The sequence below is a fragment of the Sciurus vulgaris genome, assembly GCF_902686455.1.
Source record: "Sciurus vulgaris genome assembly, chromosome: 5".
NCBI lineage: Eukaryota > Metazoa > Chordata > Mammalia > Rodentia > Sciuridae > Sciurus > Sciurus vulgaris.
Window position 1 is genome coordinate 88021520 of NC_136465.1, and position 13188 is coordinate 88034707.

Consider the following 13188-nt stretch of genomic DNA (forward strand, 5'->3'; position numbering starts at 1 on the left):
ATATATGAATCCACAACCAGTGTAACTCCACATCATGTATAACCACAAGAATGGGATCCTAATTAGAATAAGTTATACTCCATGTATGTATAATATATAAAATACACTCTACTGTCATGTATATAAAAAGAACAAATAAGAAAAAAATTTAAAAAATATAAAAAGACTTTCTAAATATCCTTTTTTTTTTTTCCCCCCCGAGAAGCTGGGGATTGAAACCAGGGTGTTGTGCATGCTAAGCAATACTACTCTACCTCTTAACTATATCCCCAGCCCTACCTAAATATGTTTAAAGAAGCAGTTGATCATGCTTTATGTAAATATTGCATGATGACAGTACAAAATAGTGGTGATTCTATATATTTTGTGTGAAGCATGGGCATTTACTAACTTTATATAACTAATTCTAATGGGTAACTAATTTTAATAGGAATTTCATAATATGTAACAGCCAGCGTGTGTTTTAAAGCTTATTTGCAACAATATAATCAGTAGGAAAATTAATCTATTTCAAATAAGGTTTTAACAATTTGGCCTTCACTCACTGCAGAATTTCACAGTTTTGAGTGTGTTTATTTTTTCCTTTAGCTGTTAAAGAGTGATCTGTAAAGGAGTTTATACAAAGGGGTTGACTTTTTATAGACGTAGAGATCCATTCACCTGGAAAAAGATCAGTCCACAAAGCTCTCAATACATGTAGTTCATGGAGTGGTTAGAAGGCAAAAAAACAAAACAAAGAGCAACAGATGTTTATCTGTAGATAATTCAGGTCTTTATGCTCATCTTTGACTTTGTCTCTGGTATTTTAAAATTCACAAGTCTCTCAAGAAAAATTATAGGTGTTTAGTAATTGTTTTAGTCAGCTTTCTTCGCTGCTGTGACTAAAGAACCTGATCAGAACAAACTGTAGAAGAGGGAAAGCATACCTGAGGGCTCACAGTTTCAGAGGTCTCAGTCTGTAGATAGCAGGTTCCATTCCTTGGGACTCAAGGTGAGGCAAGACATCATGGTGGAAAGGCATGGCACAGGAGACTGAAATGGAATGTGGTGGAGGGAAGCAACTCACATGCTGATCAGAAAGCAGAGAGAGACTCTGCTTGCCAGATACAAATATGTACCCCAAAGCCATGCCCCATTTCCTACCCCACACCCTAGCACTTCAGTTATCACTCAGTTAATCCCATCAGTATTAACCAATCATTTGATAACCCAGTCATTTCTCCTTCAACCTTCTTTAGTTGTCTACATGTGAGCTTTTGGGGGACACCTCACATCCACATTATAACAGTACTAGAGAATGGAGATGATATATTCTGTGAAAACAGCACAGGAGGATAGCTAACTTTGGAAATGCTAATAGAGTTCACAAAATGTATTTGCCTACTCCTTAACTAGAAGCTTTCATATGCATGCATAATTTGTGCATATTGTTTTGGTTTTGTGGTTTTAAGTGTTCACTGAGAAATAATTGAAAAAAAAAAACAACTTTTTTTGTACTAGGGATTGAACTCAGGGGTACTCTATCACTGAGCCACATCTCCAGCCCTTTCTATTTTTTATTTTGAGTTAGGGTCTCTCTAAGTTGCCCAGACTGTCTCCATATTTGGGATCCTCCTGCCTCAGCCTCCTGAGTCACTGGGATTACAGGAGTGTACCACCATACCTGGCTTGCCATGTTTCTCTTTATCCTGTTTTCCATCTATCTTTCTATGATTATAGCATCCATTGATAATTGCAGTCTGAAACAGTTATTACCTTGGAAGTTTAAAATGGAAGTTTCTATTTTCTTTCTATATTTGTTGATATTTTTCCATATTCCCTTTATACTTTTCTTTTTGACATGCCACTAAGTTTTGTATTGTGTTTTGTGGTGCTGGGGATGGAACCTGGGGGGCCTTGTATATGCTAGACAAACACTCCAACCCCCAGCCCTTTTTATTTTGAGACAGGGTCTTGTTAAGTTGCCCATACTGGTCTCAAAATTACATTCCTCCTGCCTCAGCCTGCTGAGGAGCTGGGATTATAGGGATGCACCACCAAGCTTAACCTCATTAGTTTTTTGATTACTTCCTTTCTGGTACAAGGTGTTCTAGTCTTACCTTATACTTTGCCTGCTTATTGTGTATTTTCCCTGGCCATTTTTTCCCCGGGAACCTGGCTTCCCTTTTAAGGGAGAAGAGGATGTAGAAACTGAAGATCTTGGACTAGGTATAGAACATTTCTATCATCCCCAAATATTTTTTGTCCCAGTTTAAGTGAAACTCACTTCTAAAGTTTTTTTTTTTTTTTTTTTTTTTCTGTAGGGTTTTATATTATTGAAGTCATTTTAAATGTACTCTTATGTCAGACTTCTTTTGCTCAGCATGTTTTGCTGTTCTTCCATATTGTATTTATAAGTATTTCATCCCTTTTTATTGCTGCATAGGATGTCTCTGTATGGATGTACACACCACAGATGACATGTAATGGACATTCAGATTGTTTCCAGCTATTACAAATAAAACTACCATGAACATTTGTGTGAAAGTCTTTGTGTGGACTTACATTTTCATTTCTCTAGGGGAAATATCTAGATATGAAATTATTGGGCCATAGGTAAGTATGTTTGATTTTATAAGATACTACCAGACTGTTTGCCCAAGTGCTTATACCACCTCCCCCATCAATATATGAGAATTTCAGATGCTCTGTCTCTTCCTCATCACTTGGTATTGTTTGAATTTTTATTTTAACCCCGTGAACTGATGTGAACTATAATCTCATGTTTTATTTTGTATTTCTCCAGTGACTAATGATGTTGAGCATCTTTTCATGTGCTTTTTGGGCATTAGTATGTCTTTTTGAAGTTACATTCATGTTCTAATCTTTCACCTCTTTTAAAAAATGATATTCTGAGAGTTCACCATATATTCTAGGTATGCTTTCTTTTTGATCAGGTATATATATTGTGGTTTGCTTTTTCATTTTCTTGAAGTACAGAAATCTTTGAATCTTTTAAAGTCTTATTTATTAGTGTTTTCTTAATGGTTTGTATTTTTTGTGTCCTGTTTAAAGATGGTTTTGCTTACCTCAGGGTCATAAAAATTTTCAGTTATTTTATAAAATTTTATTGTTTTAACTTTTACATTTTGGTCTATGGCCATTTCAAGGTATTTTTTAATGTATAGAGTGAGGTATGAATCGGGGTTTGTTCTTTCTGTTTGGTTCCCTAGTCATCCTATCAGCCTTGTTGAAAAGATTTTTTTCCCCATGCAATTACTTTAAGATTTTTATAAAATACCCAGTTGGTAATATGTATGTGGATGTGTTTCTGTGCTACCTATTCTCTTGCATTGGTCTTCATTCCTATCCCTATTCTAATACCTCACTGTTTTAGTTACTATAATTTTCAAGTCAATCTTGAAATCAGATGGTATAAGTCTTCTAAATTTGTTTTTCTTTTGTTTTTGTCTTATCTTGTTATTTTGCATTTTCATATAAATTTTAGAATCAGCTTGTCAGTTTGTACAAATAGATGATAGAATTTTGATTGGGGTTGTCTTTTTTTTAAAAATAAAAACAATAATTTCACAGTACATTTAATGGCAACTGGTAGTCCCCAAATTTCCCTATTTTGGTTACACATTGTTTACACAAATCTGAACTGATTATTTGCAAGTTATAACACTAGCTATATTGTCATTTTTCTAAAGGTTGATCAAATGGCTAGAATCATAGCCATTATATGATCACACAAGATGATCATATAATAAGATCTGGTTTATTACTAGCATTTATAAAACTAGACTAGGGAAAGAACTAGGTCAGGGAACCCATGCTTGGTGCTAATGTAGTGATTGGTTAACATGTCCTGATTATTTCAAAATCAGAAGAACAAGAACATTTACAATTGGGGTTGTCTCTAATCTTCTCTTTTTGGGAGGGAGGCAGATACTGGTGATTGAACCTCGAGCTTCATTCCCAATCCTATTTATTTATTTTAAATCTTACTTTTACAGACTGCATTTTGATTCATTGTACACAAATGGGGTACAACTTTTCATTTCTGTGGTTGTACACAATGTAGATTCACACCATTTATGTAATCATACATGTACATAGGGTAACGATTTCTGTCTCATTCCACTCTTTCCTTCTCCCACCCCCTTCCTTTTTATTTTTTAAGACAGTCTTACTAAGTTGCTGAGGCTGGCCTTGAATTTGCATATCTTCTACCTCAGCCTCCTGAGTAGCTGGGATTACAGCCACCCTGCCAGGTTATAGTTTTTGTTCTTAATTTATCTAAAAGATAACTGCTTGTTTAAAGTAATAACAGTAACATGTTGAGTGAATATAACATATGGATAAATAAAATGAATGATTACATTGCTGTAACACAACAAGGGGTGGACCTTGTTACAAGCTACCCATACTACACACCAAATCACACAGTGTTATTTGAAGACAGATTGGTTGTAAATGCATGTTGCAGACTCAAGGGTAACCACTTATTTTATTTTACTTGTGATATTGGGGATTGAACTCAAGGGTGCTCTTACATTGAGCTACATCCCCAGCCCTTTTTTTTTTTTTTTTTTGAGACAAGAGTCCTACTAAGTTTTTTAGGGCCTCTCTAAATTGCTAAGGCTGGCCTCAAACTTGTGATCTTCCTTCCTCAACTTTCCAAGTAACTGGGATTATAGGTGTGCACCACCATCTCTGGCTTTACCACTTAAAAAAATTGATATGCTAAAAGAGAAGAAAGAGAAGATGATATGGAATGTTTCATTAAACCCATAGAATAAATAAAATAAAACAAAGAGCAAGTGCTATGAATAGAAAAGTTGTAAATGTGGTAGATAGGGAATTATATCATTAACCATCTCAAATATTAATGTTCTAAATATGTGAGTTAAAATACATACCTTGTCAGAGAGGATTAATAACACAAGACCTAGCTGGGCATGGTGTAATTACCTCTGAGAGGATGAGGCAGGAGGATCCCAAGGGCCAGTCTCAACAATTTCTCAAGATCCTGTCTCAAAATAAAACTTTAAAGGCTGGGCATGTAACTCGGTGGTAGAGCACTTGCCTAGCATGTACAACGTCATGGGTTTGATCCCAAGTATCACAAAAGAAAAGATCCATTTAACCTTGTTTTCTGGAAGAAACACACACTGTATACATAAAGTAGCAAAGTCTTAAATCAGTGGCCTTAGATTTTAAAAAAGAATGGGAAATTCAAGCTGTAATAAGAAAGGAAATTATTAGATAAATCAATAAAATAGAAAACAAAAATAATAGAGAAAAATCAATGGAGCAAAAACCTATTGCCTTATAAACTTGATAAGCCTTTAGGTTAGCTGTTTAGGAAAAAACAAAAAGAAGTCACAAATTACCCATATAAAAAATGAAGCAGATCATGTCATTACTGAGCCTATAGATATTAAAATGGTAGGAAATAACTGTAAATAGCTCTTTGCCAGAAAATTCAACTTACATTAGATGACCAGTTACCTTAAAATTCACAAATTACCAGAGTTCACCCAAGAGGAAATAGATAATCTGAATAATAATGTGAATTCAATTTCTTAATAGATGCAAGTAAAATCATTTTCATAAAGAAAACTATAGTTCCCTGTAGAACATAATCAAATTATACCAAATCTTCAAGGAAAAAAAAATACCAAATCTGTGTAAACTTTCAGGTGTTTTAATTTTCTTTCCCTTCTCTCCACATAATTAAATTTTGACTTTTCACAGGAAGACAGAAGTCTAAGGACCTTATTAAAATAGGCAGCGTGCACTTCTGTGCTTCCTGTTTTAACAAATACTGCTTTGAATTAGGTTTTACAATTTTTTTCCTTTAGAGGTATTTGTGTGGATTGGGCATTTCATATTCTTGCCAGGATCTCGTGTACCCATACATGGGTTTCAGGTGGCAGTGGGGTCAACTAAAATGTAGATTCCTTTGTTGGTGGCTGGGGATGTATCTCAGTGGTACAACCCTTTCCTAGCATGTAGTAAGTTTGTGGGTTCCATCTGCAGCCCCACCAAACAAAATCCAAAACAAGTTGAATAGTTTGAATTCAGACTGGGTCCCTTCTGTCCTCATAATTGTCCTCTCTGGAGGAGGCTCCCTGACCACGTTCCCTGCCTGGTGTGGGAGGATGAAACTCAGACCATGGTTTCAGCATTATTCTCTTTTTAATCTAACTCACCAAAAAATATATCCTCATAAAACTATTCTGCTTTCTCCTATTTACTGGTTCGTTTCTGCTTTATTTTCTTCCTTAAATTTACATTTTTTGGGAAAAAAGCCATTTTGAAATAATACTTAACAAATTTCTGAATTTAGGCAGTTTCTCAGTGTAATATATTTTGTGCTTATATTTTTCTCATCACAACAGCTTAGTTTTTTTATTCTTTGCATATAGAATTACTCATTTAGGACTGGATGTGGTTCAGTGGTAGAGCACTTGCTTCACATGTGCAAGGCCCTGAATTCGATCTGCTGAAAAGACACATGTAAACTGTTTTTTTTTTTTTAAATAGACTAATAATTTATGAAAGCATATTTATCACTTTTAGTAGGCCCAAATATATACGTTGTCTTTCCAAGAGTATTTGAATTTATATTTAGCAATTGTTTCAGTATTTCAACTTACTTAGAAATGACTCAGTTTTCTCTGTACACTTACAAACATACATTTATCTATTTATTTATGGGTGCAGAGGATTGAACCAAGGGGTACTTTACCACTGAGCTGTACCTTCAGCCCTTTTTATTTTTGATTTTAAGACAGGGTCTCACTAAGTTACTGAGGCTGGTCTCAAACTTGTGATCCTTTTGCCTCAGCCTCCTGAGCTGCTGGGGTTACAGGTGTGTGCCACTACCTCAGCTTATTTTTAAGTTATTATAAACTTACTTATGAAAACTGACATAGCAGACATGCATAGTTATTACTATTTCCTTGTTACAGAAAACCCATAAAAGTTGCTCTACTTGAAACAGAATGTAATGGATATTGTATTGTATTATTGTATTGTATATTCATTTATATATTTGTTCTTAGGTGTTAAATATCTAATAAAAATAATAATCTGGACTGGCCAGAAAACCAGGCAAAAATGTATGCTGATAATTCTGAAGACATTTTCATTTTAATTAACTCAGTTGTACACTCATTTATTTGTAAACCATTTTGAATAGAATGTCTTGGGAAATTTTGTTATATTGACATACTAGTTTGTAAAAAAGACAGCTGAATTCAAATTATATTTAGGGCTATGGGCCAAAAATTTTACGGGAAAGCAGTTCATAGCAGCTTGATCCTCCCCCCGCCCCGCCCTGTACCAGGGGTTGAACTTAACCAATAAGCCACATCCCCAGCCCTTATTTATTTCCAGACAAGTTACTTATAACCTTGCTTAATTGCTAATGCTGGCTTTGAACTTGGGATCCTCCTGCTTCAGCCTCCCAAGCCACTTGGATTACAGGTGTGTGTCCCCACACCAAATTTAGTAACTTGATTTTTGAAAATCCTGTTTTACATATTTCCCCCCTTTTCTGTCTCAAATGAGTACAGGCAAAAAGATTAGCAGAAGGAAAAACAGATCCAGAGCCAAAAGCCTGAAATTAGGCAAGCCGATTAAATAAAAATATTAAACTAGGTGCATGTAACCAGAAAAAGGTCATAAAATGTCACCGTGAGTGTAGTAATATTAGAAAAGTCTGTTTAAAAATTCAGACTGCCCAGCCAGGTGCACTGGCACTTGCCTGTATCCCAGTAGCTCAGGAGGCTGAGTAAGGAAGCTCATGAGTTCAAAGCTAGCCTCAGCATCAGTATGATACTAAGTAACTCAGTGAGACTGTCTGTAAATAAAATACAAAAATAGGGCTGGGTACGTTGCTCAATGGTTGAGAACCCCTGACTTCAATCCCTGGTGCCCCACCCCAGTGCCTCCCCAAAAATAAATTCAAACTGCCCAGGAATCCTGGGGGAAGTTTACTTTGAAGTTTGAGTTGAGTTCTGCCCAAAGCTGTTTGCTGGCCCCCCCCCCCCCTTTTTTTCCCAAATTCAAATACATATTGTAGCCGGACAGTATTGTAATAGAAACTCAAACTCATCTCTTAGATATAATTAAGTAATAAATTTGGACCATTTTCTCAGAATGTGCCTAAGTGACTGGGCATGGTGGTGAATGCCTATAATCCTAGCAACTCAGGAGGCTGGGACAGGAGGATTGTGAGTTTGAGGCCAGCCTCAGAAACTCAGCAAGACCTTGTTTCAAAAAATATAAAGGATTGGGGTTGTAGCTCAGAAGCAAAGTGCCCCAGGGCTGAGTCCCCAAAATTCCCCCCGCTCCCCATAAAAGACTGTGTTCAAGTGGCCTGTTGTTTGAAAAGACATTATACTTCCCCTCTGTGTTTTATACTTCCCCTCTGTGCTTTATGCACACAAGCATGCAAACACATATACATCCAAAGTATAAAAACAGTGTAGTTCAACATCTGTTTCTCCATCTCAACATACCAAATTTCAAAGAGCAGAAGCCTCAATCCAGGACGAAAGGGAGTTACAGACTTTTCCAGGGCAGGGGATTATGGCTCACCCAAATGTTGATTCCTTACTTCAATGGAGGGTGCTTAAGCAACTTGTGCTATGATGGAGGAAGACAAGGGAGAGTTCCCAGAGTAAAGGGTCCCAGAAGCTGCTAAGGACAGTCCTGAGGTTCCTGATTGTGTGGTCAGCTTCTGTGGACACCAGTCCTCCTGGCTGGCTTGCTAGATTGTTACCAGACAGAAGTTCAGCTGTTTCACAATAGGGCCGGTAGGTCAAGACAAGGTTTTGAAGCAAGGAAGTTGACTTGGTTTGAAAAGTCAGCTGAGGTGAAGATGGAAGATTCTCATTCAAAGTCCATCTTACCAGGAGACTTATTTAGGGCTGATTTATAAAGGAGATGCGTGATTGCAGACTGGTAGGTACCTTCTCAGAGGTGGATGTTTGTAGTCAAGTGATACATCTGATCCTAATGATCCAGCCATGAGATGCTTTTCATTTATGCAAGTCTCAAAGAGCAGGAGCTGGGTATGTGGCTCAGTAGTAGAGCACTTGCCTAACACACACAGGGCCCTAGGTTCAATCTCCAGTACCACAGAATGACAAAAACCCAAAGATCAGGCTATTCTTGCCATTGATTAACTTGACCTATCCAGTTCCTGACATATTACACAATGGACAAAGAAGAGGGTAGCTGCCTCGAGGCCCTCTTGTTGATTGCCAAACTCATGGGAATAAAAGAAAACCTACTTTACTTGCTTATAGGGAAAGATGAGGGTCAGGTGAGGTTAAACAGGGAGCCAGTCATGAGATCTAATCTCAATACCCAACTTCAGAAAATGCAGGGAAATCTGTAGGAACTGGTACTAAACTTTATATACAGCAGAGTGAACCCTAATGTAAATTATAGACTTGTGTACCACACTTAATGCAAGATGATAAATTAGGAAAAACAGAGGCAACTGGAGAAAGTTTATGGGAACTCTATACTTTTGCTCAGATTTTCTGTAAGTCTTATAATTTGCTCTAAGAATAAAGTCTATTATTATTAAAAACAACTTTGACCCAAGCCCAGGTGGACTGTGATCAATGGAAGTTGACTTGATATGTCTTAGGAAAGGCAAAGAAGAGGAGAGTCTTGGAGCTTGTAAATACAAGCAGCACTGGCAAGAGGGAAACAATAACCAGAGGATGGACTTTTAACCTATATGCTATTGCCTCCAAGATGTTGTAAATCTCTGCTATGCTTCCAACCTGGAGAAATATAAGGAAACATGATTCTGCATTGAGTGTCAGCTAATTTAGTTGGCAGAGACATTTGGAGTCAACTGCAGATTTGTGTGTTATTACTTCCCTCAATCTAATTGAGTCAACAATTACCCTCTAAGCACTATTTAGGACTCCTGTAGTCAATTGGTATTATTAAATAGCTATTGATTCTCATATAAGGACTTTCTGCTTTCTATCCAAGTAAATTTCAAGGAAACAAGTATTTTTTTCTTAATTCTAAGATTATTTTACCATATTGAAGCCATTAGACATAACATTAGCCTTTTTTCTTTCTTTCTTTCTTCCTTTTTTTTTTTTTTTTTTTTGCTATACTAGGAATTAAACCCAGGGGCACCACCAGCCCCTTTAAAAAAATATTTTGAGACAGTCTTGCAAAGTTGCCCAGGCCAACCTCAAACTTAGATCCTTCTGCCTCAGCCCCTGAGTCCTTGGGATTACAGGTGTGGGCCACTGTGCCCTGCTAGCCTTTTATTTCTAAGTATGTGTGACAATAGTAATACAACAGCACACTCGTGAAGGTGAGTTCTAGCAGCCAAGGTCATTGAAATCACCTGGGAACTTTGCCAAAGGCTGATGCCTAGTTCTACTTCCAGAGACTCTGGTTTCTTTGGTCTGGAGAATAGACCGAGTATCAGCACTGAGCCAGAAGGCCTTTCATCGTGGGAACATCTTTAGTTCCAGGCAGTTTTTTTTTTTTTTTTTCCTTTTTGGTACTGGGGATCAAACCCAGGAACACTTCACACTGAGGTCTATCCCCAGCCCTGTTTATTTTATTTTATTTTTTTTTGAGAAAGGTTCTCACTAAATTACCCAGGCTGGACTTCAACTTGCCCTCCTGCCTCAGCTTCCCAAGTAGCTGGAATTATAGGTGTGTGCCACTAGACTACTTAAAGACACAAAAGTAAAAGAGAATACTAGAAAGTATTAGAAGACGAACAAGTCCAATACTGCTTCTGTTCACCAACTAAATATTCATATACAACATGTATGCCAAGATCTATCAAGACTTTCAACTGCAGAAAGCACATAGTAAGTACCCTAAAGAGCAAATAAGTAAATATCTAAACATATCGTCAGTAGATTTCACTTAGCCAGGTCACTTGAGATCACCCGGCCAATGAACATGAACAGAGAATCCTTGAATTGAAGGACAGATTTCCAAGAAATATAAAAGAGACCAGGACAATCTTATTTCACTATAAAGCTGGAAATTAATAAATATGTTATATATTTGAGAGAGAGATTTTTTTCTTGTGATGCATGGGAATTGAATCTGGGACCTCATGCATGCTAGGCAAGCTCCCTACCATTGGGCTACTTCCCCAGTCTTCAGGGTGGGATTTTTTTTCTTAATTGAAAAGGAGTAATTAATCATTCCAAGCCAAAGTGCTTTGCCAAGCATCATTTGCAAGGCAGTTTTTATTTTATTCTCATAGGTTTTAATTAGAAAAAGGTGAGTAGGTATGCATTTACTTCATGATGCTCAGTAATAAGGCAATGTTTCATTTAATTTTATAAATGATATTAATTCGCTTTTGGTCTTAACCTTCCCTCACCTAGTAGGATTAGTGGAAAATTCAGTTTAACATGATTTAGAAGGAGGGAGTTCTCTGTCTTGTTATTTGGGGTGAAGTCTTCTCATCTGTTTCCTTATGATAAGAATTAGAGATATCCTTACCCTATGTCCATGTATGATTACATGAATGGTATGAATCTACATCATGCACAACCATAGAAACGAAAATGTACCCCATTTGTGTACAATGAATCAAAATGCAGTATGTATAAAAAAACAAAACAAACAAACAAAAAAAAAACCAGACAGATGACCTGGGTGCTGTGGTGGATGCCTGTGATCCCAGTGACTCAGGAGGCTGAGGCAGGAGAATTGCAAATTGGAGGCCAGCCTCAGCAACTTAGAGAGGCCCTAAGCAACTTAGGCCCTGGCTCAAAAATAAAAAACAAAAAGGGCTGGGGATGTAGTTAAGTGGTAAAGCACCTCTGGGTTAAATCACTAGTACCCCCCACCAACAAAAAAAAATCTAGAAACTTGAATTTTTTTCTCTATTGTGTTTAACATAATAAATCTTTGTGTTCATTTGTGTAACTAGACATAAAAGCAAGAAAATGCAGACGTCAGCAAATCTACATTTTCATCCTGCAGAATTATAAAAACTAAGCTTTAATGTAATTCACTAGATATACATTTTAAATGTGTATTTTTGGATTAGGTCAGTGATACTAACCACTGTTCCTCAAGGATGTTTAGGAGCGTGGGGCATTTTTGGCTGCATCAATACGAAAGGGTATACTTGGCATGTAGTCTCCTAGAGCTGAGGATGCCACTGTGAATGTCCCACTGTAAATGCCAACAGTACCTGCCTTTTGTCAGGAAATGAGAGTAATCATGTTTTTATAAATGTCTGCTTGTTTAACATTGTCCAGATTTTCCACACCTTTTTTTTTTTTCTTTTTAACAGTTTTGGGGATTGAACCCAGCCAGGGGTGCTCTACCACTGAGCTACAACTCCAGCCCTTTTTATTTTTAATTTTGAGACACGGTTTCTCTAAGTTGCTGAGGCTAGCCTCCAACTGTGATCCTCCTGCCTCAGCCTCCCAAGTTACTGGGATTGCAGGTGTTTGCTACAACACTTGGCATAGCCCATACTCTAAAAAGCTTTTTTGTTTGTCTTTGTACTTTCCTCACTGTTCACACTTCATGGTTCTATTAAAGAGCACTAATTTTCAGATTTAAATTTTGTTTGCATACGATTTTTGTTGATGATACTAAGGCAGGAGCAACTCATTTTTGTTAATGAGGCAGGAGCATCTAAGTTCCTAATGTTTGGACTTACTGTGTTTTATTTCAAAATCATGTGATTTGGCCGAACTGTAGAACTGTTTTGAAAGATTTCAATGCCTAAAATACAAGTTGAAAATGAAACTGGGTGAGGGATAACTCTCACTGTACTTTCTTGCCTTCAGAAGATTTTGTGTGAAATTTAGAGGTACTTGCTTTCATTTTACATTCTTTTGTTAGAGGGTTAGAGTTGACCATTAATTGGATATCAGTTCATGGCAAATCAGTCTTTTTCATCATCAGGCACCATCTTGTTTTACTTATCATATTTTCACATTATATTTACTTTTCAAACCCAGTGATTCATTTCTACTTTTCAACGGTAATTATTTCATATCATGAGAAAAGTAATTTAAGCAAAAAATATCCAAAGTTTACTGTAAGCCTTATGCTTGAATAACTATTTCGACATCTTACTTGTTGCTTATTGCTGTACAACCTTCTGTGGCTTTGCGACAAGTGCAAGCACTAAGCAGAAGCACCTGAGCCTCGCCT